The 26,363-nt window shown below is 39.1% G+C and overlaps 1 protein-coding gene across 1 annotated transcript in view; it reads left to right on the forward strand.

Annotated features, from left to right (window-relative positions):
* MRPS27 (mitochondrial ribosomal protein S27) overlaps positions 1-26,363 on the forward strand; it is a 113,421-nt gene that overhangs the window by 26,736 nt on the left and 60,322 nt on the right. The window lies entirely within an intron of this gene.

The following is a 26,363-nucleotide window of genomic DNA, read 5'->3' on the forward strand; positions in this document are numbered from 1 at the left end:
CTTTCAGTTCAAACAACTTTTGCTGTCCAGCGCATTAATCCACAGTGCCACACATTATTAAAGTCATCATTTAGATATTTAGCAAAAATATGGTAAGTTCTGAATTAATTGTCATGCAGTAAGGAGAAACTGTTGCAGAGTTCCCTGGGGAGGTCTGTTTTTCTCCGATGACAATTATCTGTGTTGTCATGGAGAATGGTGTACCACCTGGTAATAAGGGGAATTCAGAGTTGTGTGGCAGAATGTATAGTGCCACCACCTTCATCCACACTCTACCTCGGCCTCCAGCTTCTTTTTTTCAGCTGCTTAGCTGACCTGGCGTGTAGCAGGCATCCCTGGTTGGAGACGGATGGCAGGTCAGGAGCAGCTGGGGGGAGGCAGATGGCTGCCTGCATGTCTCCAGGTCCCAGTTGGCAGCCAGCCTGAAAGGGGAGTACCAAAATAGCTTCATTTTTCAATAAGCAAAAATATCCTGATGGTTCCTTGGAAGGCAAGAGCTCCTCTCCCCAGGCCTATGTTGTAGGAACCTATTTCTGCCTGTAGGGAGGGGGCGGGGGGAGTTTAATAGAAGGCAGCAGCATGCATGAGTTAAAGCAGTAGTAATTTTCCTCTGAGGCCACAGAGATTATGTTTTACAGCAATGAAAGGGAATCTTAAATTTTTCTGTCAGCATATTTCCAGATCTCATTATGTTTGAATATCATTAAGAAAAGAATAAGAGCCCAATGGGAGATAGATGACGCTTAGCACATTTTTTAGTAATACTTTAATACTCTAACATTTCCAAATGCTTTATTTAGTTCTTACTTGCTGTTTCTTGTCACAGACCTGGGGGATAGTCTGTTATTATTAGTGGTTCTATATTAGAGAAGAGCAGATTGTTTGGGGCGTAGTTCATGCCTTGCCAAAGACCCTTGGGAGCTTTCTGATGAGGGTTCCAGCACAGCCTCCCTCTGTCAAACTTTGTACTTCTCTTCCTACTGGTTTTGGTATTTCAGCTAAAGTTCAGTCTCAAAAGGAGTGTGGGGGTGACTTTACAAGGGTTTTTTCCACCTTTGACTCAAACATTTTCCACCTGCCTTTTTTCTAGTGTGATAAATAGGTACCCCAGAAGTCTTCTGTCCCTAGAAGACCATTACAGTTCATGCTGATAGGAACATTCATGTACAAATGTATGCTTCCATATCTTTGGGGTAAATAGCTACTAGTGGAATGGCTGGAGCATATAGCAGGCATATGTTTAACTTTTTAAGAAACTACCAAATTGTTTTCCAGAGTGGTTATACCACCAGTTTACCTTTCCAGCAGCAGTCCCAGTTCCTCAACGTTCTGACCAACACACTTAGCCATTCTAATAGTTGTTTAGTAGCATCTCACTGAGATTTTCATTTGTATTTCCCTGGCGCTGTGGGTTAATGTGCTGGATTGTAAGACTGGTCTGAACTGCAAGGTTGGCAGTTCAAACTCACCAGCCAGTCCTCGGAAACCCTGTACAGGGTCGCTATGAGTCAAAATCAACTCAAGGACACTTAACAACAACAACAACACATGACCAAAGAAGTTGAGTATCTTTTCATGTGATTATCTGCCATCCATATGTCTTCTTTGGTGAAGTGTCTCTTCAGATCTTTTGCCCACTGTTCATTGAGAAGTTTGTTTTCTTGCTATTGCATTTTGAAAGATTTTTGGTGTTTTTTTTCTCACAGCCTGTGGTTAGTCTTTTCAGTCTCTAGAGTGTTTTTCAAAGAGCAGTCTTGTTGTTTTATTTTTTAAATGACATTCACTTTGTCAGTATTTTCTCTTATGGAAGATACCTTGGGTGTCATATGTAAGAAATCTTTGCCTAATCCAACACTGTAAGTTTTTCTTCCTTTAGAAGTTTTGTTTTAAAAAGATTTTACAGTTAAGTAAGTCTATAAAACCACTTTGAGTTATTTTTGTATATGGTACAAGGTAAGAATCATAGTTAATCTTGTTTGTTTGCTTACTTGTTTTGTGAAAGAATATCTAGTAGCTTGAAGGCCATTTGTTGAAAATAATAGTCTTAACTCCATTTAATTCCCTTAGTACCTTTGTTGAAAATCAGTCTTTCATGTGTGAGGAGGTCTAGTTTTGAATGTTGTTTCTTCTTTGAGAGGAAGAAAGTACAGAAGAAAAAGTTGTCAAGCAGGTTTAATTTTTTTTTTTTTGTCTCACAAGCTGATGCTTACCTTCTTTTTCTTTTTTTGTATCCAGGTTCAACTGGCATTTTTAAGTGTTTACAAACCCATGGTATATTAAGATTATGTTTTCCTTCCACTAATAAGTCGAAACTAGATTGCAGGCATTTTCAGCCCTGGATTACTGGAAGCAGATTGCTTGTATTGAATCTTTGATTTGGTGTCTCCTCCTCAATAACTTGCTGACATTCTCTCATTTCCGTTTTTTAAAAACTCTTTTCTAGCCTTAGTTGGCAACTTTACCTTTGTTGTTGTTAAGTGCTGCCAAGCTGGTTCCAACTCAGAGTTTTAGGGTTTCTGAGGAATGGCTGATGGGTTTGAACTGCCAACCTTTTGGTTAGCAGTTCAGTGATTACCCTACAGCGCCATACCAGGACTCCATTACTTCTCAGCAAAGTGTAGCATGCTGGGAGAGAGAGATTGCTTTTTAACTCATTTTGAGTGAGGTGGGTTTTTTTGGTTTTTTTTTAAGGGAACTGTCATTTTCTTTTAAGTCTTTGGATGCATCAATATTCAATTACCAGCATTAAAAAAAAGAAGACAGGAAAAGCATTCTAAAGCTAAGCCATATTTACACTTCAGTTCATCAGCTGTCTTGAAGTATCTATGATTCTTTACATTGTTATGGATAATTTAGAATTGAGATGACTTGTGCTGATCATCATAATATTGTCACCGGATTGAAAGATTATAAGACAAAATAAAATTTCAGTTGTGTATCACATAAGTAGATTTCCATTTCTATGAATCATAATAAAGAACAAGTCAGTATAATGAGGCTATTGCCATCTCCTGATTCACAAGTTATATGAACATTATTAGCAGTATAACAGATTTTATTGAAAGAAAAGTTCCTAGAAGAGATACATTTACTTACCCAATGTTGGAGTCTTGGAGTCTATGACTCTGGACTGCAAGGTCACTTTGAACCTCAAGGTCGGCAGTTCAGGCTCACCAGATGTTTCTTGAAAACCCTATACAGGGGTCACTATGAGTCCGTACCAACTCAACAGTACTTAACAACAACAACAACAACCTTAACAACAACGACAATGTTGCTGTCAAATTGATTCTGTTGACCTCATGTGTCAGAGTGAATCTGTTCTATAAGGTTTTCAATGGTTGATTTTTTAAGAAATCTGTCACATTGCCTTTCTTCTGAAGTGCCTCTGGGTGGACTTGAACCTCCAACCTTTCTGCTACTAGCTGATCGTTTTAACTGTTTACACCACCCAAGGGGTCCAGTTATTATCTACTTATTAAAATTTGGTGTAATCTCTAATATTAAATAATCACAAAATTGATGTATTTTGCTGAAATTTGTTTTGATGCTTTCATGTTGTACAAAAAGTCCTTTTATTTTTCCAACGAACTAGATGCTTAGATTAGTTGCTTTAATGTTTGTCTCTTCAAATTTGATTACAAAATTGGAAATTTTACACCTGTAATATTAGTAGTCCTGGCATGGCGCTGTGGGTTAATGTGCTGGACTGCAAAGTCGATTTGAACTGCAAAGTTGGTGGTTCAAGCTCACCAGACTCTCCTCAGAAACCTTATACAGGGTCGTTATGGGTCAGAACTGACTCGAGGACACTTAACAACATTATTAGTAGATGTTAGTGACCAAAAGGAGTTCTAGTGTGGTACTGTAGAATAAGCCCTAGACTTCTAACCTCAAAGTCAATGATTCAAACCTACCAGCTACTCCTTGAAAACCCTATATAAGGTCTCTATGAGTCAGAACTGATTTGATGGCACTTGATAACAACAATAACAATGACTAAAAAGTAAAAATCAAAGTAAACAAATTTTCAGCTTCCAAAAAACCTATAGTAGAAGGATGGATCGCAGTAAAAAAAAAAAAAAAAATTTAAGCAACTGTTAATTTCTTAAATTTTCTTTGCAAAGTACCACAGCAATTAATATTCACTTAAAAAATTTCCAAGTACAACACAGCATACTTCTATGGGTTATAATAGTAAGTTTGCATATTAATTTCTAAAGTAGGAAACTTGTCCCCACAAGGATGAGATCTTTCTTTGTGTCCAGTTCTAGTCTATGTATATATCTTCTTATGCGTGTATGTATGTGTATATAGATATACACACACATATATATGTTGTTAGAGTCTGTGGCCTCTGTTTTGATGCCTACGAACCCTACACACAACAGAACAGGAAGCACTGTCTGGTTCTGTGCCATTCTCACAATCATTGCTATATTAGAGCCGATTGTTGTCGCTACAGTGTCAATTCATCTTGTTGAGTGTCTGCTTTACCAAGCATGGTGTCCTTTTCCAGGACTGCTCCATTCTGATAACAGGTCCAAGGTATATGAGATGAAGTCTCTGCATTTTTGTTTCTAAGAATTCTGGCTGTAATTCTTCCAAGACAGACTTGTGCATTGTTTAGCAGTTACTGATATATTCTATATCCTTCACCAACACCATAAATCAAAGGAATCAATTCTTCTTTGTTCTTCCTTATTCATTGTCCAACTTTTCACATGCATATGAGGTGATTGAAAATACCTTGGATTGGGTCCTGTGTTCTTTATTACTCAAAGTGACATCTTTGTTTTTAAATGCTTTCAAGAGGTTTTTGTGCAGCCAATTTGCCCAGTGCAATACATTGCTGCTGCTTCTAATAGCATTGATAGTAGATCCAAGTAAAATGAAATCCTTGACAACTTCAGTCCTTTTTCTGTTTGTCATGATGTTGCCTGTTGGTCCAGTAGGATTTTCGTTTTCTTTATGTTGAGGTATAATCCATACTGAATGCTGTAGTCTGTGTTCTTTATTAATTAATGATAGTGCTTCAATTACTCTTATGACTTTCCTGTAAGCAGTTAATGATAGCTGCATATTTAAAGTTGTTAATGAGTCTTCCTCTAATCCTGATCCTGCATTCTTCTTCATATAGTTGAATTTCTCAGATTATTTGCACAGTATACAGATTGAAATCCCTCTTATTCCAGGTTCTAAATGTATATTATGCATTCAACACATATTTCTTGAATTTATTGTGTTCCTAATTTCCCTACGGACCCCTGGTGTGGCGCTGTGGGTTAATGTACCAAACTGCAAAGCCGTTTGAAAAAAGATCCATACATCACCCACCTTCCAGCAGCCTAAGACTCTGAGGCTCTGAAGGCAGTCCAAATATCCTCGGAAGAGCGCCCCCAGGACAAACAAGGGGGCGTGTTCCTTATTACTCAAAGTGCAAGGTCGGTGGTTCAAGCTCACCAGCTGCTCCTTGGAAATCCTATACAGGGTTGCTATGGGTTGGAACTGCCTTGACGGCATTTAACAACAACAATTTCCCTACATTAATAATATTTATAGTATGAAGGTAAATAAAAAATATGCTACTGAATCATAGAAACCTTTATTAAACAAAAATATCAAAATATGAAGATACTGTTTTCTCACTATATCCTCCATCTAGGTCTGTATACTTCTTTTTTTTTCTTGTATTGAAAAAATTTATATTTAGAATTAGCCGGCTGGACTCCATTTAGATGATCCTAATTTTGCTGGCAGCATCCAAAACATCATAGTCAGGAGCCAGTCGAACATATGCCTTCTTTTCTCCATCGGGCCTGATCAAGGTGTTGACCTTGGCAACATCAGTGTCATAGAGTTTCTTCACAGCTTGTTTGATCTGGTGCTTGTTGGCCTTGACCTCCACAATGAACACAAGTGTGTTATTAGCTTCAGTCTTCTTCATGGCTGACTCAGTACAGTCACTATGATGGCATAGTGGTCAAGCTTGTTTCTCCTGGGGGCGCTCTTCCAAGGATATTTGGACTGCTTTCAGAGCCTCAGAGTCTTGAGCTGCTGGAAGGTGGGTGATGTGTGGATATTTGTGTGTGTGTGTGTGTGTGTGTGTTTCTGTGGACACCCTTCAGTGCCTTTACTTTGGTTTCAGGCAGGGGCTTCCTTCTTCGCTTTTGGCGCCATCTTGGTAAAAAGCTAGGTGTACACTTCTGATGGCAGTATTTGCATCTCTCTGTGTGGCGCTGTGGGATAAAGCACTGGACTGCAAGGTCGGTTTGAACCACAAGGGCAATGATTCAAACTCACCAGCCACTCCTTGGAAACCCTATACAGGGTCGCTGAGTAGGAACCTACTCAATGGCATTTAACAACAACAGCCCTTTCCTAAGGAATCTTGGTGTGGTGCTGTGGGATAAAGCACTGGACTACAAGGTCGATTTGGACCACAAGGTCGACAGTTCAGGCTCACCATCTGTTCTTGGAAACCCTATACAGAGTCACTATGACTTAGAACCAACCCAATGGCACTCAAAAACAGCAACATTTCTTAAAGAATTCTGTGCTCTTCGATTCATTCACACCATGTCAAAATAGTGGTTTTTGCATCCTCAAGGAACTGAAATTGTGTTCATTTTAAATATTGGAATTTAGGGAACAAAAAGAAGTATGAAGGGGCAAGGTCAGGGCTGTACAGTGAATGGAGGAGGATTTGCCAGTAAAATTCTTATAGGACAGTCCTTGTTACCCTTGAAGAATGAGCAGGTACATTGTTGTAATGGAAAAACCCTTTTTGACACAATTTTCCTAGTCTTTTTCTTCCCAGTGCAGTTTTTAAATTTCTGAAAACTTTTTCATAATAAGCCCCCATGATCATCCTTTGAGAAAATCCTTTGAGAAAATCTATCAAGACAACCCTTTTGGAATTCAAAAAAACAGTCACCAGGACTTTCTGACCTGATTTCGCTACCTTGAATTGAACTGACCCCGCCAATTCTCCAGGAAACCCCTGTTTTGATTAGACCTTGCTCTCTGAATTATATTGGAAAATTCAAAACTTATAACCCTGGTTACAATTTCTTCCACAATATTATCTTTATTAGTTTCAAACTTGCTTAGAAGACTGATGGAAAGATCAGCTCTTGGAGCTGGCTGGTCTTTGCACAATGCTTTTGGTATCCATCAAGTCTGAAGAGCTTACTGAAATCAAGAGAGTCACTTAAAATTGAAAATGCCAAACCATGTAAGATCCCACCTGAAGTAGCTGTCACATCAATGATAATTCTACAGTCTTCTCCACCAATTGATTGATCCACCATTTCCCCAGTCGTCAAAGTTGACTCATCTATGAGGTAGGTCTTCCTGACCTTCCTTCAGCTTGATCCATCGGAAAACTGTTGATTTATATAGGGCAACATCCCCGTAAATTTGTTGCAAAGAGCTTCAATGATTTGGCGAGATGTCCACTTGAGTTGTGTTAAAAATTTGATATTAGCCTTGACCTCAGAATCAGGTTTTTTTATGGCACAAAAAGTATCCTCTTCATTGGCTACCCAAAATGGGGGGCTATAAAGGCAAGAAGTGACGGCTTACAAACTTTCAAGAGTGTACCTAGATCCAGAGGACATGGAGGAAGGTAGAATCTCCACTGAGTAGTATCCAATCTGTCTAGGCGGGGCTGATGAAAGGAAATGCTGATAGGTCTCTTGTGATACAGTAGTGAATAATTGTTATCAGGACTGATTGTGAGGGTTAGAAATGTAAAGGTAGACGTTTTGTAGCAAGGAGGGGAGTGATTAACTTTTCAGTCTAGGAACGGAGTTCTCTGGGACCATGAAGGAAGAAGAGCGGAGAGACCCTACCCAGAGAAGCAGTGACACCAGAGATGGAGGCAGAGACGATGATGTGAAGAGATGGAACAGCTGGGGACTTTAGACCCAGAGAGGGAAAGGGGATTGTGCTGATGACCAAGGGGCAGGCTTGTAGCGTATGCCCTTTGGTTGGTTGATGATGCACGGAGGGGATTGTAACCATGGCAATGAAATGATATATGATAGGATGAATGTAAAACTAATGTTCTCCCATGTAAACTATCACGGAATTCACAATAAAACATTTTTTAAAAATCCTCTTTATTGAAGGCATACTAAGGAGCATATGATGAGTATATTACTGAAAGGACTTGTCTGTAGCCATCCAGTGATCACACAGATATGTTTAAACATGTTCTGTTTGAAATAGACCCCTGCATCTATTAACTGGAACCCTAGTAGCAAAACTTTTCTGAGTTATCCTTGGATAAGCATTATGAAGGAAGATTGATTTTGTGAAAGTCTGTAATCATTTCTTGCTGAAGGTCAATTTTAAATTGCCCTGAAAGAATTTGAGGCGGAAGTAAATTAGGAGAAATTTCATGTGTGTAAGACATGATTCTCAGGGAAATTCTGAAGGCTTAAGAAAAGTATTTTGATTCACTAGAAATTTGATATGTTCAAAGGAAGGGCATGATATATTCACACCAATAAAAAGATTGTAGTTTATGGTATGTTGTTGTTGTGAAGTGCTGTCAAGTCAATTCCGACCCATAACGACCCTGTATAGGGTTTCCAAGGAGCAGCTGGTGAGCTTGAACCGCCAACCTTGCAGTTCAAACAGTTTTGCAGTCAGAAGTATTAACCCACAGCGCCACACCAGGACTCCAGTTTATGGTTGTTGTTGTTGTTATGTGCCATCGAGTCGGTTCCGACCCATAGCAACCCTGTATAGGGTTTCCGAGGGTGTAAATCTTTACGGGAGTAGAAAGCCTCATCTTTCTCCCGCGGAACAGCTGGTAGTTTCGAACCTCTGACCTTAAGGTTCGCAGCCCAATTCGTAAATATGTTGAAGTATTCACTATCAGCACAAACTCAGGATATAATAAATGGGCTAGCTGATTGCATGTATGTATTAAAAGGTATGTTTTAGATAAAATCATCTTTGGGTAGGCTAAAAGAATAAAAACTGATGTCATTATCAGCAGACAATCGTGAAAGAAATAAAAGTTGCTGACCCTGAAGACTGGAAGAGTAGAGGAAATAGGAGTTAAGTGTTCAAGATGGAACAAGCAGTACAGGAGTTAGAAGAGTGGGGTAAGAACTGACTTCATTGGGGTGTGTCAGGAGACCACCCTGACCAGAAAACAGGCCCTCTCTGGGAAGGAATGAAAAATAGGTAGGCAGCTTATAGAGGGAATAGAATGTTGGTCAGAGAGAGCATGACAGAGTTTAAAATCTGTGCTTATCTTACATTGCTAATGGATGTATTAGTTGGTTCAATGTTTGTAGAGATAATGGCATCTGTCAAAATTTAAATGCATGTATTCTTTGACCTAATAATTCCACCTCTAGTAATTGGTCTTCTTGATATACTCACACACGTGTGAAATAATATATACACGAAGGTATGAACTTCAAAATGTAAAATATTGTGTCAACCGATAGAGGCCTGGGTAGGTAATTATTCTACAGATCTACCGTGAAATACTATGCAGTCATTGAAAAAAATTAGGCAGCCTTATTTGTATCTGTACTTCATATGGAAAAATATAGGTAATGCATTAAATGAAAAAAGCAAGATGCAGAACTTTGTATAGTATGTTCCCACTGTGGTGTGTGTGGGTGTATATGTATTAGATAAGCTGGAAGACAGACAGAACAGATAGATAGATAGTTCATAGAATGTCTATGTAATGATACAAACCTACATACAAATAAATAACTTTGGTTTCCTCCGAGGAAGAGATCTGGTTGACTTTTCACTAAATTATCTTTTGTACCTTTGAATTTTGTATGCTATTTATTTTTTCTAATTGTTTTAAAAGTTCTCCAAAGCACATGCTTACCAGATTCTTGAGCAGTTTTTATATTAAATGTGTTTCAGGAAGGTAACTAAAAGGATGAAATTTAAATTGAAAAGAGTAAAAGTTAGAGGAAAATTGTTGTTGTTGTTACTTGCCATCTAGTTGGTTCCGACTCAGCCACCCTGTGTAGGGTTTCTGAGGAGCAGGTAATGAGTTTGAACTGCCCACCTTGTGGTTCGCAGTCCAGTGCTGACCATACAGTGCCACACCACAGAGGAAAATTTTGTATGCGTAGACTTGTACCGTAGTGGTTAACAGTGAAGTGAATAAAGGCATGCATTGTACATCACCCAAACACACAGCCATCAAATCAATTCTGACTACTCATAGTAATCCTCCAGGACAGGGTACAACCTCATAGCATTTCGAAGACTGTAGATCTCAATGGAAGGAAGCAGGCCCTCGCAGCTTTCTCTCAGAGTAGCTGAGCCACCAGCCTTTTAGTTAGCAGTCAAGAGCTTTAAACACTGCACACTAGCGATCCTTTGAATTTATATAGGGTGGTGGTGGTTTTGTGCCATGGAGTTGTTTCCGGCACATAATGACCTTATATAAAATTTCCAAGGCTGTAAATCTTTACTGGAGCAGAAAGCCCCATCTTTCTCCCATGGAACAACTGGTAGATTCGAACTACTGACCTTAAAGTTAACAGCCCAGTTCATAACCCACTACAGTACTTGGCCTTTGCTTCTCTGTATTTTGTACATAGAAGTGGTGGTGATGACTGTGTGCCATGGAGTCGGTTCTGACTTATAGCAACATTGCATAGGATTTCCAATGCTGTAAGTCACTACTGAGCAGAGAGCCACATCTTTCTCCTGCAGATTGCCTGGTAGTTACGAACTGCTGACTTTGAGGTTAGCAGCTTGACTTGTAACCAATTACTACCAGAGGAGGAGGAAAATCAATCAATAGGACTGATTGAATATGAAGACAGAAAACAGAGAAGGTCAAAGGTGAACTGAAAATTGAACCTCAGTTAATGGGGAGTTGGCTAGTTCATTAATAGAATCATGGAACGACAAACATATTTAGATGATAACAAGAAGGCAGATTTTCTTTTGTCTTTCATGATACTCATACACATCTCTAAGTCTGTTGTATCAAATGTTATGACTACTGACCACACTTGGACTGTTTGAAAGGAATACACAAGATCTTTGGTGTAAGAATTGCCAAAACATATCCATTAGGTATTCCTATTGTCCTGGCACTAACTCGTAATTAGACAAGGTAATCTCTGAGATCCTGGTAACTCAGAATGTGTGGAAATGAGACCTAGGAAGATAAAGCAGTTTCCTTAGAGCTGTGTGACAAGTCTGAGATCTGTTGTTGTTAGATGGGTGCCATCAAGTCTGTTCTGACTCATGATGAGCTTATGCACAACAGAATAAAACACTGCCCAGTCCTATGCCATCCTCACAATTGTTATGTTTGAACCCATTGTTGCTGCTACTGTGTCAATTCATCAACCTAAAAGGCGACTATACACAAAGACCTCACCAGATGGAATACATAGGAATCAAAGTGACTACATCTGTGGGAAGAGATTATAGAGCACCTCGATATGATCAGCCAACCCAAGGCTAGGGCAGAACATAGAAGAGACCATCAGTTGCTCATATGCAAATTCAGGTTAAAGCTGATTTGCCCTACATGCTGTAGTTTGCCAATCCCCGGTGCTTGTTTGCTGAAACCTGTGAAGACTTTGCTTCATAGGTGGACTATAAGAAAACATAGAACATGAAACTTTCTATTCAAGCAGTCATGTGAGTAGATGTGCATTTGGTCTAGTAAGATCCCCAAAACTCTAGCATTATAATGGTGTCATAAACACAAAAATGACAAGACCTGTAAGTTCATCTTTGGAAGTTTGAGCCAGGCTTGCAGATAAGCGTCTCCTTCCCAGAAGCTACACCCAAGTCCCTGTCTCTTCCGATTTTACCAGCAGTGGTTGGTGAAGGATGCATGGACTGGGTCTCTAAGCTAAGAGTGTGTCACCTGTCCTACACTTGTCCTTGGAAGCTGGCTGGAAAGTTGATTGTCAAGGCTGTAATGCTAGAACTCAATCTGGCATTCTCAGCACCAAAAAGGACAGTATTATAAAAAACACATTTTTGATGCCTTGGTTATAATTGAGATTTAAAAGGAGAAGACTGAGGTTAATCCTAGTGTAAAATTACAGAATCTTTTGTGGATTAAACCTAAAACACTCCTATGTTGTTGTTAAGTGCCCTGAAGTCAATTCTGACTCAAAGCGACCCTGTCTAGGGTTTCCAAGGAACAACTGATGATATGAACCACTGACCTTAAGGTTCAAACTGACTTTGTAGTCCAGTGCATCATCCTGCAGCGCCATACTAGGACTCTAAAATATTCCTATAGTCAAAACCACACATACATAAAAATGGAATTCTTTTTCTGTAGTATAGACTTTGATCCAAAAGCTTTCAACTTGCTATTGTGAGGACTAAAATAGAAAATAGATATGTGAAACTACAGAACAGCAAAACATAAGTAAACTATAGTCTTATATTTATTAAGCAGAGGCTTCAGTAGACTGAATGAATGCAAGACAGTTTGATTTAAAGATAATTAAGAGGTCTCGCCAGGAGCTGGCTCAACATTTAACGAAGAGATAAGTAGATAAACAGAAGCTTCACAAAGAGATTTGTGGGAACAGAAGTTTCACTTGATTGCCTCATAATTTTTTGAGGCCAAAGATAGATAAATCCTTGAATATTTCCAGATGTCTTGTGTCTAGGAAAAAGGACATTTAAGGAGCTGCAAGTATTTGATATGTATTCTCTGCAGTAGTCTTGTCTGCTATCGTGTTCATAACAGATTTGGTTTGTTTTGTTTTGCTTTTGAACATCTTGTTGTGGTTTGGGCGAATATTTACAGTGCTAATTAGTCTGCTATTGAAAATGTCTACACCTTTTGTTCTGCGACATTAGTAGCAGTATCCTCAATTGGACAATACTCGTTCCATTTACTCCGTAGGCTCCTCATTTCCATTACCCAGAGCTTTTGCCCCTCTGCCTTCTGAACTTCTGTTTTGGACCAATGCTGCCCTTTTGGTCTCGTTCGATTGATAGTTCTGAGGAGCGTGTTCTCAACGGTGTGATTGTTCGCTTTATTGATCTGTCTGTTGTTTGGCTGGAAGACATCTCCAGGACTGGGGCCACTTCTTGGGTTTCAACCCTTTAGGGTATCTAAGGCCCATAGTCTCAGAGTTCTAATAGAGACTTGTAAATCTGGTCTTTTTGATGATTTTTATATTTTATTTTGCATTTTTCTCCCAGTCTGTCTAGAACCTTCTATTGTGATCCTGATCAGAGTGGTCGGTAGGGGTAGCCAGGCATCATCTAGTTCTAGTGTCAGGCTAGTGGAGGCTGTGGGTTATGTGGCTCATTAGCCCTTTGGACTAAATAATTCGTTTCTTGAATCTTTGATTGTTTTTTCACTCTTCTTTGCTCCAGATGTGACAAGACTAATAGTTGTACACTTAAAATTGTGCCACAGATTTGACATTTAAAAATCTATTCTCTTTTTCCTTTGAATAGCAGTGCCACTTTCCAGGCAAATGGTATCCCCATTTCATAGCTCTGCCCGTTAGTCGTCCAACTCCAGGACTCCTTCTATCATAGTACGTGAACAATGTATTTATTTGATACTGATTCTTAGATGGCTTGGTGATGGATGCTACTGAGAGGTGAAACTCATTAGTCTTCATTGTTACCTGCCCTGGCAGAAGTTTTGACAGGAAGAACATTGAAATTATTTGTTAAAATGAGCACTTTATGGCCTTAGTCATGTTTCACTAACTACTCCTGTAATGTCCTTTATAGCTGTGGGAGAAAGAAGTGTGATGGTGGCGCTGTTAAGTTGATTCCAACTTATACCAACCCTACAGGACAGAGTAGAATTGCCCCATAGAGTTTTCTTGTATGCAGAAATCCATATGGGAGCAGATTACCAGGGTTTTTTTCCCCACTGGGTTAGTACAAATCACTGAGCTTTTGGTTAGCAGTCCCATGCTTAACCATTGAGCCACCAAAATTAGATTTGACCTGATATATATGGTTTCTGACGATAGCTCAAGCTATGAAGGTGCTCATTGTCTTCCTAAAATATCCAGCCAGTCGGGCCTGCACGAGTCCTACACCTGTAACTAACTTCAGGACAGGAGGAAACATATGCAGCCTAGCACATTCACTGCTTGCATCAATCATGACTGTGCATGCACACTGTAGTCATGTACATCCATTGAGGTCCCAATGACTAAGGGACTCTGGACCTTGGAGCTCTCTCTCTTTGGGGCTTTTAATATTGTTGGGAACATCCAATCTTGGGAGAAAGTGTTGCTAGTCCCTAGGTACCTTTTCCAGAGCTTGCCACTGTGTCTCTACATTTATATCCTTTCTGGTTATAAATGGGTAGCTGTAATAAATATGTAAAGTAGAGTGAGAGAGAGCTTTATGAATCTCATACGTACAGATAATTATAGTCCACCAGGTAACATTAGTTAATAGCAGTTGAAAACGATTAGCATGAGTGGCACATTTGCAAAGTGCTTTTGTTGTTGTCATTGTTGTTAAGTGCCTTTGAGTCAGTTCCGACCCATAGTGAACCCATATAGGGTTTCTGAGGAGCAACTGGTAAGCTTGAACTGCCAGCCTTGAAGTTCAAACAACTTTGCAGTCTGACACATTAGCCCACAGCGCCACACCAGGACTAGACTCCCCCAAATGGATTGCTGTTCTCTGCATGTGTCTATGCTGCTCCCTCCTCCCATCTCCTTCCACTGGGTTATAACCTCTTTTAAGGCCTATTCCAAATTCTGCCACATCCGTAAACTTGTCCTGATTTCTATCATGTAAATGTAATCTTTGTTTCCTTTGATCCTTTTGTAGAATCTTGATCTATCCATGGGTACATCCCTTAATCTGTTTTGTCTTTTGAGTAATCAAAATCATGTCTTTCTTATTCTTACTTGAGAAGCGGTCTAGTATGAATGGAAAAACCAGGCTGCCTTGGTTTAAATCCCAAATATATCATCTACTAGCATTATGATTTTGTGCTTTATGTTTTCTCACCCATCAAGCAGGGATTGAAATTGTGCTAGTACCAGGAGTTCTGGTAGCGTAGTGGTTACGAATCGGGCTATGAGCCGCAAGGTCAGAAGTTCAAAACTACCAGCTGTTCCATGGGAGAAAGATGAGGCTTTCTTCCCCCCTAAAGATTTACAGCCTTGGAAACCCTACACAGGGTCGCTATGAGTCAGAACTGACTCCACGGCACATAACAACAACAGTACCTTGAAACAAAACAGGTCAGTGCTCGATCAGTTTTAGCTTTAATATTAGCTGTCCAAAATTTTAGGAACCTTGGTGGTGCTGGAGGATAAGCTTTGGCCCACCAACCACAAGGTCGGTGGTGCAAGCCCACCAGCTCCTCCTCAGGAGGAAAGTAAGGCTGTCTGCTCCCATTGACCGTCTCAAACACCCTAATGAGCAGTTCTGCTTTGTCCTGTTGGACAGTATGCGTTGCAGTTGACTTGATGGCAGTGAGTTTAGTAGGTATATTGGATATTGGACTGAGCAGTCTTTCATTCTATTGTCCATAGAGTCATTATAAGTCAGAACCAACTCAGTGGCACCAAACAATAATGACAATATTTGATTTGAACATCTTGATATTCCTTCCTCATACTTTCTCTCCTAAAGGAAAATGTATTATGAACTCTTGGTCTCCCAAACACCTTTACCACTCTCTGCCCCAAAGGCATCAAATTACAAGGGTTATTGCAGTGGATAATAAACATTGTCCTATTCATTAGGAACACTAGTAGTTCACCTCTCAAATGGAATGGACATCACATTTTAGGGGGGAGCTGCCTGATCCTAAAGGACAACTATTTGACTCTCGAGTAATTATTTTCATGTTGTTCAGTTTACAGCAGCCAAAAACCAGAAGGGGGCAGCAGAAAGTCATCTGCTTTCCATGTGTTGAGAAGGGGAAAAGTCCAGATAATTCTCAGGAAAACGCTCCATCTAAACTGACCTCTGACAAGATGTTGTCAGGTCAGTCATTAAAAAGTAGATTAGACTCTCAAAGAGGTTTGTCTAGAGAACTGGGAACATTTCAACCATTAAGCTGGAAATTCAGGTATTCTTCCTGTGGTTTTAGTGCTGATATCTGGAACATACACAAGCAGTTTAGAATAAGTAAAGATGTTAATGTTGTCAGCTTTCTCCACATTATTTTATTACCTCCTCACCCCCACCCCCAGCTGTAGGAAACATACTAATTTAAAACCCTTCTGTTACTTGGGAAACTGTGCTGACAGATGTGGCCCTGTAGGCTACAGTAGAATATATTTTGTGCACGTTTTTTTAAAAGCATACTTCTTGCTTATAAAAACTCATTACATTTTTTTTTCCTTTTGTGTTATATACAAAAAGAATAATAATTTAGGAAAAAATCACATGCTTGTTTTTTTATTTCCACGTTTTGTTGTATGTAGTTCATTGTATTTGTTTTGAACTTAATTTAAACTCTCAAATTCCACCTCTAAATTCAATGCAATTCCAACCAAAATCTCAGCAGAACTTTTTGTGGAACCTGAAAAGATTATCCTGAAATCCACAGGAAAGCATAAAATGTCAAAACAAATTAAGAGTTTTTAGAAAATTAAAATAAAAGTGATTGGTCTTATACTTATGGATGTAGTAGTTCTAATTACCGACTGAGAGGAGAAGAGTCTTCACATCAAGGATCAATCCTATCCCCTCTGTATACAGGGTTGATAGGGACTGAAAACTTAGACATTGGCTACCAAAAATTGGAGGTGGGGGGGGGGTGGCTATAAAGGCATGTAGTGACTGGTTTACAAGTTTTCAAGAGGAAGTTTAGTTTCAGAGTATGCAATGGAGGGTAGAAACCCCACTGAATAATTTTATTCTGAATCTAAACAAAGATGGGTCTGGTGAAAAGAGATGGGGATAAGATTCTTATGATTCAGTAGTGAGTAATTGTTAGCATGACTAATTGTAATTGTCACAACTGTAAAGGTAGAAGTTTTGTAATATAAAGGGAGGAGTAGTTATCTTACATTCCAGGAACAAAGGACCCTAAGACCATCAAGGGAGAAAAGCATGAGTTTGGAATGTGGGACTCTATCCAGAGAAGCAGTGACACCAGAGATGGAGGCAGAGATGAGGACATGGAGAGCTAGAGCAGCTGAGGACTCTAGACTCATGGAAAGAGAAAGGCTGTGTGCTGGCGGTCAGGAGGCAGACTTGCAGAATATACCCTTTGGTTGTTTAATTGATTATATATTCTTGCATGTTTTGCGTGTACATCAAAAAACAAACAGAGGGAATCGAAGCAAATAATGTTGAATGATGATGCACAGAGGGGATTGTAATCATTGCAATGAAATGAAATATGGTAAGTTGAGTGTAGATCCGATGTTCTCCAATGTAAAACTATCACTCAATTCACAGTTAAAACTTTAAAAAGAAAAAAAAAAAAGGGGGTGGTGGTGGTTTGGTCTACCAGGTAGATGGCAAGACTTTTTAGAAAACTTGGATAATTAAAAATGAGGTGTTATCTTAGACTCATACAGTCCAGTAGAAGAGAACAGAGAGCCCCAAACTGGATTTATACATGCTTCAAAAAGTTCGTGGGAAAAGTCAAATTAAAAGTTAATGGAAACGTGACAGTTGCTACTATATTAAGTTGGTTCAGACTCATAGCAACCCTATGCACAACAAAAACAAAACACTGCCCAGTCCTGTGATGGTCTCACAATGGTTATGTTCGAGCCCATTGTTGTTGCTACTATGTCAGTCCATCTAGTTGAGGGTTTTCCTCTTTTTCACTGACCCTCCACTTTAGCAAACTTGATGTCTTTCTCCAGGGAAAAGTCCCTCGTAACATGTTCCAAATATGAGAAAAGTCTTTGCAACCTTGCTACTAAGGAGCATTCTGGCTGTACTTCTTCTAAGGTAGATCTATTTTTCTTCCGGCAGTGCATGGTACTTTCAATATTCTTCTCCACCATCATACCTTAAATACATTGATTCTTCTACTATATTCTTTATTCGGTGTTCAACTTTCACATGCATAAGGCATTGAAAGTACCACGACGTAGGCTAGGTGTACCTTACTCCTTAAAATGACATCTTTGCTCTTAACCGCTTTAAAAGGTCTTTTGCAGCAGACATGACTATGTCATTTGATTTCTTGACTGTTGCTCATCATTGATTGTGGATTCAAGTAAAATGAAGTCGTTAACAACTTCAGTCTTTTCTTTGTTTATCATAATGGTATTTACTGATCTGGTGGTGAGGATTTTTGTTTTGTTTACATTGCAGTGTAATCCATAGTGAAAGCTGTAGACTTTGATCTTCATCAGTAAGGATTTCAAGTCCTCTTTACTTCCAACATAAGGGGCTCTGGTAGCGTACTCTGGTAGTGTAGTAGATTATGAGCTGGGCTACTAACTGCAAGGTCAACAGTTTGAATCTACCAGCTGTTCCACAGGAGAAAGATGAGGCTTTCTGCTCCCGTAAAGATTTATAGCCTCAGAAGCTATATGCAGTGTCCCTATGAGTCAGAATCCACGTGGTGGTACACAACTAACACCACCATCATCTTCACTTCCAACAAGCAAGGTTGTGTCATCTTCATAATACAGGTTGTTAATGAACCTTCCTCCAATCCTAGTGCTACATTCTTCTTCATATAATTTAGTTTCTTAGATTACTTTCACAGCATACAAATTGAATAAGTATGATAAAGGTTACAACCCTGGCACAAACCTTTCTTGATCTTAAACCATCCCATAGCCTCTTGTTCTGTTTTAACAACTGCCTCTTGGTCTATGTATAGGGTTTACATGGACATAATTGAGTGTTCTGGAATTTCCATTTTCTGCAGTGTTATCCATAATTTGCCTTTGTTGTTGTTAAGTGCCCTGAGTAGGTTCTGACTCATAGCCACCCTGTATAGGTTTTCCGAGGCGCAGCTGGTGAATTTGAACCTCCAACCTCTATTTCAAACCAACCTTGCTATCCAGTACATTATCCTGCAGTGCCACACCAGGACTCTAGTTTGCCTAGCACATACCAGTATTTCAGATTCCCAGAACAAAAGTAGGTGTTCAACATAAATGTCATTGTTTATATGAAATTTCCACATAGTGAGCTACCGCTGTCATCTAGGGAATGGTAGGAATCCTCACAAAATCCAGGTTGCCAGGTGCTAGCCAAGGGCCAGCCTGACAAGCAGGCCTTCTAGGTAATGTTAATTTTTAAAATTGGCCACATTTGGGCCCAAGTTTGCCAACCCTTGGTCTGTACCCTCACCTATCTTCCTCTTAGTAGATTTCTCGTTGTGAGGGGGAGAATGATGGGGACATAGCATTCTGTCAGTTTGTAATGTTGTGATTTTGTTTTCTTGTATTTTGTTTGAGAGAGAAAGAAGTAAAGACTAAAGCTTAAACTAACTCTTGAGCTATTTTATTCTGCACCCTGGAGCTTAAAAAGAACCCATTGGGAGGATGATTGTTTCATATCCCAGCATGAGCCTAGATATAGCTTGCATCCACTCTGCAATGCAGGATCACAACAGATGGTTGGCAAGTGCTGCTTACTTATAAAGGCTTCCGGAGAAGGAAAATGACCTTGTTAACTAATAGACATCCAACTTGCATGGGTATTGTTTATCGATACGGATCCTTTGGCATTTCATTTATGAATGTGCACATTTCTCTTAACATGCCATTCTGGATACTTAGAAGTAATACCATAGTATAGTCAGATGCACAGTCACTATTCCGATATCATCTGTCTCGTTGGTACTCTTTATGACTAGGATCCTATCCACATAATATTTAGTTGTCATATATAGTTTTATCTCCTTGTTCAACCTTCAGTGTCCCCCTTCCTCCAGCATTTAACAACTTTATGAATTGTTAGAAATATTTTCCAAATTTCATATTAAAAATGAACATTCCCTCTTTACCTAAAGGGGAGGCTCAGATGATTTAAAATCCCAGAATTAGATGATAAACAAATGTACCAGAATATGTTACCAGGACCTCAAGTAGTCCCTGAGGCATCTTTGTGCAAATTAGATAAGTACTTACACTTCCTTTTCTAGAAAGATAAATTAGTAAGAAAAGTCTCTTTCTGAAAGATACCTTGTACTTGTGTACATAGTTGTTAGCCCATAGTCACAAATGAAGGTAGTACTCAAAATGGACCATTTTACAAAGTAAACTTGTATGAGGGGGTTTCCAAATTCCATGGAAAAATTACATCATCTATTAATTCCATTTGTCCATGAACTTTTTGAAGCACTCTTTTATATAACAATCCTAAATTTAGATTGCACAATACAAATAATAAAGTCAAAGAATTAATTATGAAAGCCAGATGACTCCTCCTTCCTATATGAGCTGATAGCCCCAAAGCTGACTAGTGTCATCATTCAATAATGTGCTTCCGTAAGTGAGGGTACAAGTAGTTGTGCATAATAACCTTCAGCCTTCAGTGGTGCTTAGACTGGATGGAGAGTGAATGAATTTCTCGAAAGTCCAGTTGACCATCCATCTGTTGGAGTGATGTGAATCATCAAAAAAAAAGGTCAAATAATGATGATTACTTGTGTTGCTACAAAACTGCATTTTGTTTATCATCTAATTTTTTTTTTTTTAAATCATCTTCGTGTAATAGCCTACAAAATCAAAAAGGCAGTTATTTTTGCCCCTGGTGGCACTGTAGGGTAAGCATTAGGCTAATATTACCCCAAAGCTTGGCGGTTTGAACTCATAGCTGCTCCATGGGAGAAAGATGGGGGTTGTGCTTGCTTCTATAAAGATTTACAACCTCAGAAACCCTGAGGAGCCATTCTATAGTGTCACTGTCAAGTCAGCATCAACTTAATGGCAATGGGTTTTTTGTAGACAAAGGAAGTAAGCCAGAGGAGAAGCTTTTCCAAGTTAAACCATTAGGGAGTAGCAGAATAGGGCCTTGACCCAGATATCTTGAAGTTCTGGCTTCTTTCTCTAAACCTCAAGGAACCCTTTTTTCCGATATCACACAGTCTTTTTAAAAAATGCAATGGTCCAGGGAGTTTACGTTTCAATTGTGATGATATATGTTTCATCTTCCTGAAAGGACATCCTGATGCCTCTGGCATGGTCATTCACCTTCACTAGTGGTCCCAAAACACTTCACATCCTACTCTCAAACATTTCTGATGTAAAAAGAATAATACATTTTTTAAAGAACAAAGATAGAGCCAAGCGGAGGCAGCGACACAGCACTAAAAACTGCAAAGCTGCGTGTCTGGAGGGAGAGGTATGACCGATTTTTCATCTTTCACTTTTCATTTTTCACATATTTTTCCTCCTCACTCTGATTGCGCCCTTACTGCCCAGCCCAGAAGCCTTCAGGTGGGTGGGAGCATACCCCCAAAAGTGTCCAGCATGCACCCACAGTTCTCCAGTGGCACAGAGAGGAAACCGCAGGCTGTTTCTTATGACGTCTTGACTCTGGGACCCAGTCCCAAAGTTTACCTGGGCAGGACCCTTTATCCCTGCCTGTACAGCACAGGCCAGTGGGCAATGTCAATCACAATTTTATTTTGGTTTTAATACTTCACAACTTTCCATGAACATGAAGATCCAAGCAGAACAAGGAAGCATTAAAACTAAGAAGAAACCGACAAGAAATAGCACAAAAAAAAATGAACACAGCACAAGAAAGTATGCAGAACAAAGGAACAAACAGCACCACATAATTATACTGAATGTCAGTGGATTAAATGCACCAGTGAGGAGACAGAGAGTGGCTGAATGGATAAGAAAACAAGACCCTTCAATATGCTGCCTGCAAGAGACACACCTTACACACAAAGACAAAAACAGACTAAAAGTTAAAGGATGAAAAAAAAATATTCCAAGCTAACAGCAATAAAAAACAAGCAAGAGTCACAATATTAATCTCTGATAAAATAAACATTAAGGCAAAGGCAAAAACCAGCATAAGAGACAAAGAAGGACACTATCTCATGATTAAAGAGTCAATTGAGCAAGATGAGATAACCATAATTAACATCTACGCTCCAAATCAAAAAGCACCAAGATACATAAAGCAAATCGTACTAGAATTGAAGTAAGAAATCTACAAATCTGCAATTATAGTGGGGGATTTTAATACGCCACTTTTGAAAAGGTATAGAACAACCAGAAACAAACTCGACAAAGCTACAGAGGAACTAAACAGTACAATCAACCAACTTGACCTCATAGACGTGTACAGAGCATTCAACCCAACAACAGCACAATACACATTATTTTCCAGTACACATGGGGCATTCTCCAGAACTGACCATGTGTTAGCCACAAAGCAACCCTCCATAAATTTACAAACATCAAAATACTGCAAAGCATATTTTCAGACCACCATGCCATAAAATTAGAAATCAACAGTAACAAGACCAAGGAAACAAAGTTTAATACATGGAAACTGAATAACACCCAGTTGAAGAGCGACTGGATAATAGAAGAAATTAAACGTGAATTCAAAAAGTTCCTAGAAACAAATGAGAACGAAAACACAACATACCAAAATCTTTGGGACACGGCGAAAACGGTGCTGAGAGGACAATTTTTTACAATAAATGTGCACGTCCAAAAAGAAGAAAGATTCAAAAGTAACATATTAACACAGCATCTCCAGCAACTAGAAACAGACCAACAAAGGGAACCTACAGTCATCAAGAGAAAAGAATTAATAAAGATCAGAGCAGAAATAAATGAGATAGAAAACAGAAAAATTATAGAAAGAATCAACAGGACAAGAAGCTGGTTCTTTGAAAGGATTAATAAAATTGACAAACGATTGGCAATCCTAACAAAAGAAAAGAGGGAGAAGACACAAATAACACACATTAGAAACCACATGGGCGATGTCACAGTGGAACCAAAGGAAATCAAAAGGATAATAACAGAATACTATTATTCCAACAAATTTCCAACAAATTTGAAATCTTAGAAGATATGGCTACATTTTTAGAAAATCATGGCCTACTTAAACTCACACAGAGTGAAGTAGAAGACTTGAACAGACCCATAACAATAGAAGAAATTGATAAGGTGATCAAAAAACTCCCAACCAATAGAAGTCCAGGTCCAGATGGCTTCACTGGTGAGTTCTACCAGACATACAGGGAAGAGTTGTCACCAATTCTACTCAAATTATTCCAGAATATAGAGGAGGATGGAAAACTTCCTAATACATTTTATGAAGCAAGCATAACCCTCATACCAAAATCAGGTAAGGACATCACTAAGAAAGAAAATTACAGACCAATATCCCTCATGAACATAGATGCAAAAATTATCAACAGAATCCAGCTGCACATCAAAAAGATAATACATTATGACCAAGTGGAATTCATAGTAGGGATGCAAGGATGGTTCAACATTAGAAAAACAATCAATGTAATCCACCATATAAACAAGGAAAAAAAACACATGATCATATCGATTGATGAAGAAAAGGCATTTGATTAAATCTAACATCCATTCCTGATAAATACACTCAACAAAGTAGGAATTGAAAGTAAATTCCTCAACATAATAAAGAGCATGTATACAAAACCAACGGCCTACATTACTCTCAATGGAGAGAAATTGAAAGCCTTCCCTCTGCGAACAAGAACCAGACAATGATGTCCTTTGTCACCACTCCTATTCAATACTGTCTTGGAAGTCTTAGCCAGAGCTATACAGCAAGATAGGGAAATCAAAGGAATCCGAATTGGCAAAAAGGAAATATTTGCAGACGTTATGATCCTGTACGTAGAAAACCCCAAAGACTCAGTAAAAAAAACTACTAGACCTCGTAGGAGGATTCAGCAAAGTGGTAGGGTATAAGATCAACATACAAAAATCAGTTGGATCCCTGTATACCAATAATGACAGTGCTGAAAAGGACATTAGGAAAACAATACAATTTACAATAGCCACCCAAAGAATGAAATATCTAGGAATAAATGTAACCAGAGAAACAAAGGACCTAGGCAAAGAAAACTACAGAACACTACTACAAGAAACCAAAAGAGACCTACAAAAATGGAAGAATGTACCATGCTCCTAGATAGGAAGACTTAACATTGTGAAAATGTCAGTACTACCCAAAACAATTTACACATTTAATGCAATCCCAATCCAGATTCCAAAGAGATGGGGGGGGAAATTACAAACTTTCTATTGAAAGGAAAGAGACCCAGGATAAGCAAAGCACTGCTTAAGAAGAAGAACACGGTGGGAAGCCTCTCACTCCCTGATTTCAAATTTTACTACACGGCTACAGTGGTCAAAACAGCCTGGTACTGGTATAATGAAAGATACATTGATTAATGGAACAGAAATTAACTCATCCACACACAGCCAACTGATTTCTGACAAAGTACCTAAATATATTGCATGGGGAGGCGATGGTCTCTTCAAGAGATGGTGCTGGCAGAATTGAAAAGCGATATGCAGAAGACTAAAACAAAACCTTTACCTCATGCCTTACACAAAAACCAACTCAATATGGATTAAAGACCTAAATGTGAATCCCAGAATTACAAAGGCCATCAATGAAAAAATAGGGGGAAATGTGAGACCTCTAATACAGGGCATACACAGACTATCAAACATTTTGAAATTTACACAAAAATGGACAAAATAGATTAACGGGACATACTGAAAATTAAAAACTTATGTGCATCATAAGCCCTCATCAAAAGAGTACAGAGCGAGCCCACAGAATGGGAAAAATCTTTTGCAACGACACATCAGACAAGGAACTAATTTCCAAAATATATAGGATCCTACAACACTACAACACCTCTACAAGAAAAGGACAAATAACCCATTTAAAAAATGGGCACAGTACATGAACAGACACTTCACCAAGAGGAGATCAGGGCAGCCAACAAACATATGAAGAAATGTTCACAATCACTAGCCATTAGAAAGATGCACATCAAAACAACAATGCGATATCATCTCACACCAGCAATAATAGCAAAGATCAAAAAAGTAGAGGACAATAAATGTTGGCGAGAATGTGGAGAGACTGGGACCCTCCTACACTGTTAATGGAAATGCCAATGGTCCAACCATTCTGGAAAACAATATGGCGCTTCCTCAGACGTTTGGAAATAGAGATACCTTATGATCCAGCAATTTCTCTACTTGGTATTTATCCACAAGAAATACGAGCAATAATACAAGTAGATCTATGCACACCAGTGTTCATAGCAGCACTATTTACAAACAATAGCAAAAAGATGGAGACAGCCTAAGTGCCCATCTATGGAAGAATGGATAAACGAACTTTGGTACATACACACAATGGAATATTATGCTACCCTGAAGAATAACAAGGAAGCAGCAAGCCACCGCATAACATGGATGAACCTTGAAGACATTATGCTGAGTGAAATTAGTCACAAAAGGAGAAATACAGCATAGGTCCATTATTGTAAAAGATTAAGAGAAAGCACCCTCACTAAAAGGCGGACATTTTTTAAAATATTTTATTTATTTTATTTTTTTTGTTGGTTACCGGGGTGTATGGGATGGGATGAGGGGGGGGGAAGGAGGGGGAGGTGGACCACAGGGTAGGGAATAGACACAGGATAGTAATTGTACTTCTAAGAAATCTGTACCTAGACCAAGAAGCAGTTGTTCGAACAGAACATGGGAACACTGAATGTTTTAAAATTGGGAAAGGTGTGAGACAGGGTTGTATTCTTTCACCATACTTATTCAACATGTATGCTGAGCAAATAATACGAGAAGCTGGGTTCTATGAAGAAAAACGTGGCATCAGGATTGGAGGAAGACTCATTAACAACCTGCGATATGCAGATGATACAACCTTGATCGCTGAAAGTGAAGAGGACTTGAAACATTTACTTATGAAGATTAAAGAGCACAGCCTTCGATATGGATTGCATCTCAATGTCAAGAAAACAAAAATCCTCACCACTGGACCAATAAACAACATTCTTATCAATGGAGAAAGGATTGAAGTTGTCAAGGACTTCATTCTTCTTGGATCAACTATCAACACTCGCCGAAGTAGCAGTCAAGAGATCAGACGACGTATTGCACTGGGCAAATCTGCTGCACAGGAACTTTTTAAAGTGTTGAAGAGCAGAGATGTCAGCTTGAGGACTAGGGTGCGCCTGACCCAGGCCATTGTGTTTTCAATAGCCTCATATGGATGCGAAAGCTGGACAGTGAATAAAGAGGATCGTAGAAGAATTGATGCCTTTGAGTTGTGGTGTTGGAGGAGAATACTGAGGGTGCCATGGACTGCCAAAAGAACCAATAGATCTGTTTTGGAAGAAGTGCAGCCAGAGTGCTCCTTGGAGGCCAGGATGGCTAAGC

This window comes from Chrysochloris asiatica, unplaced genomic scaffold, assembly GCF_000296735.1.
Source record: "Chrysochloris asiatica unplaced genomic scaffold, ChrAsi1.0 scaffold00316, whole genome shotgun sequence".
Taxonomy (NCBI): domain Eukaryota; kingdom Metazoa; phylum Chordata; class Mammalia; order Afrosoricida; family Chrysochloridae; genus Chrysochloris; species Chrysochloris asiatica.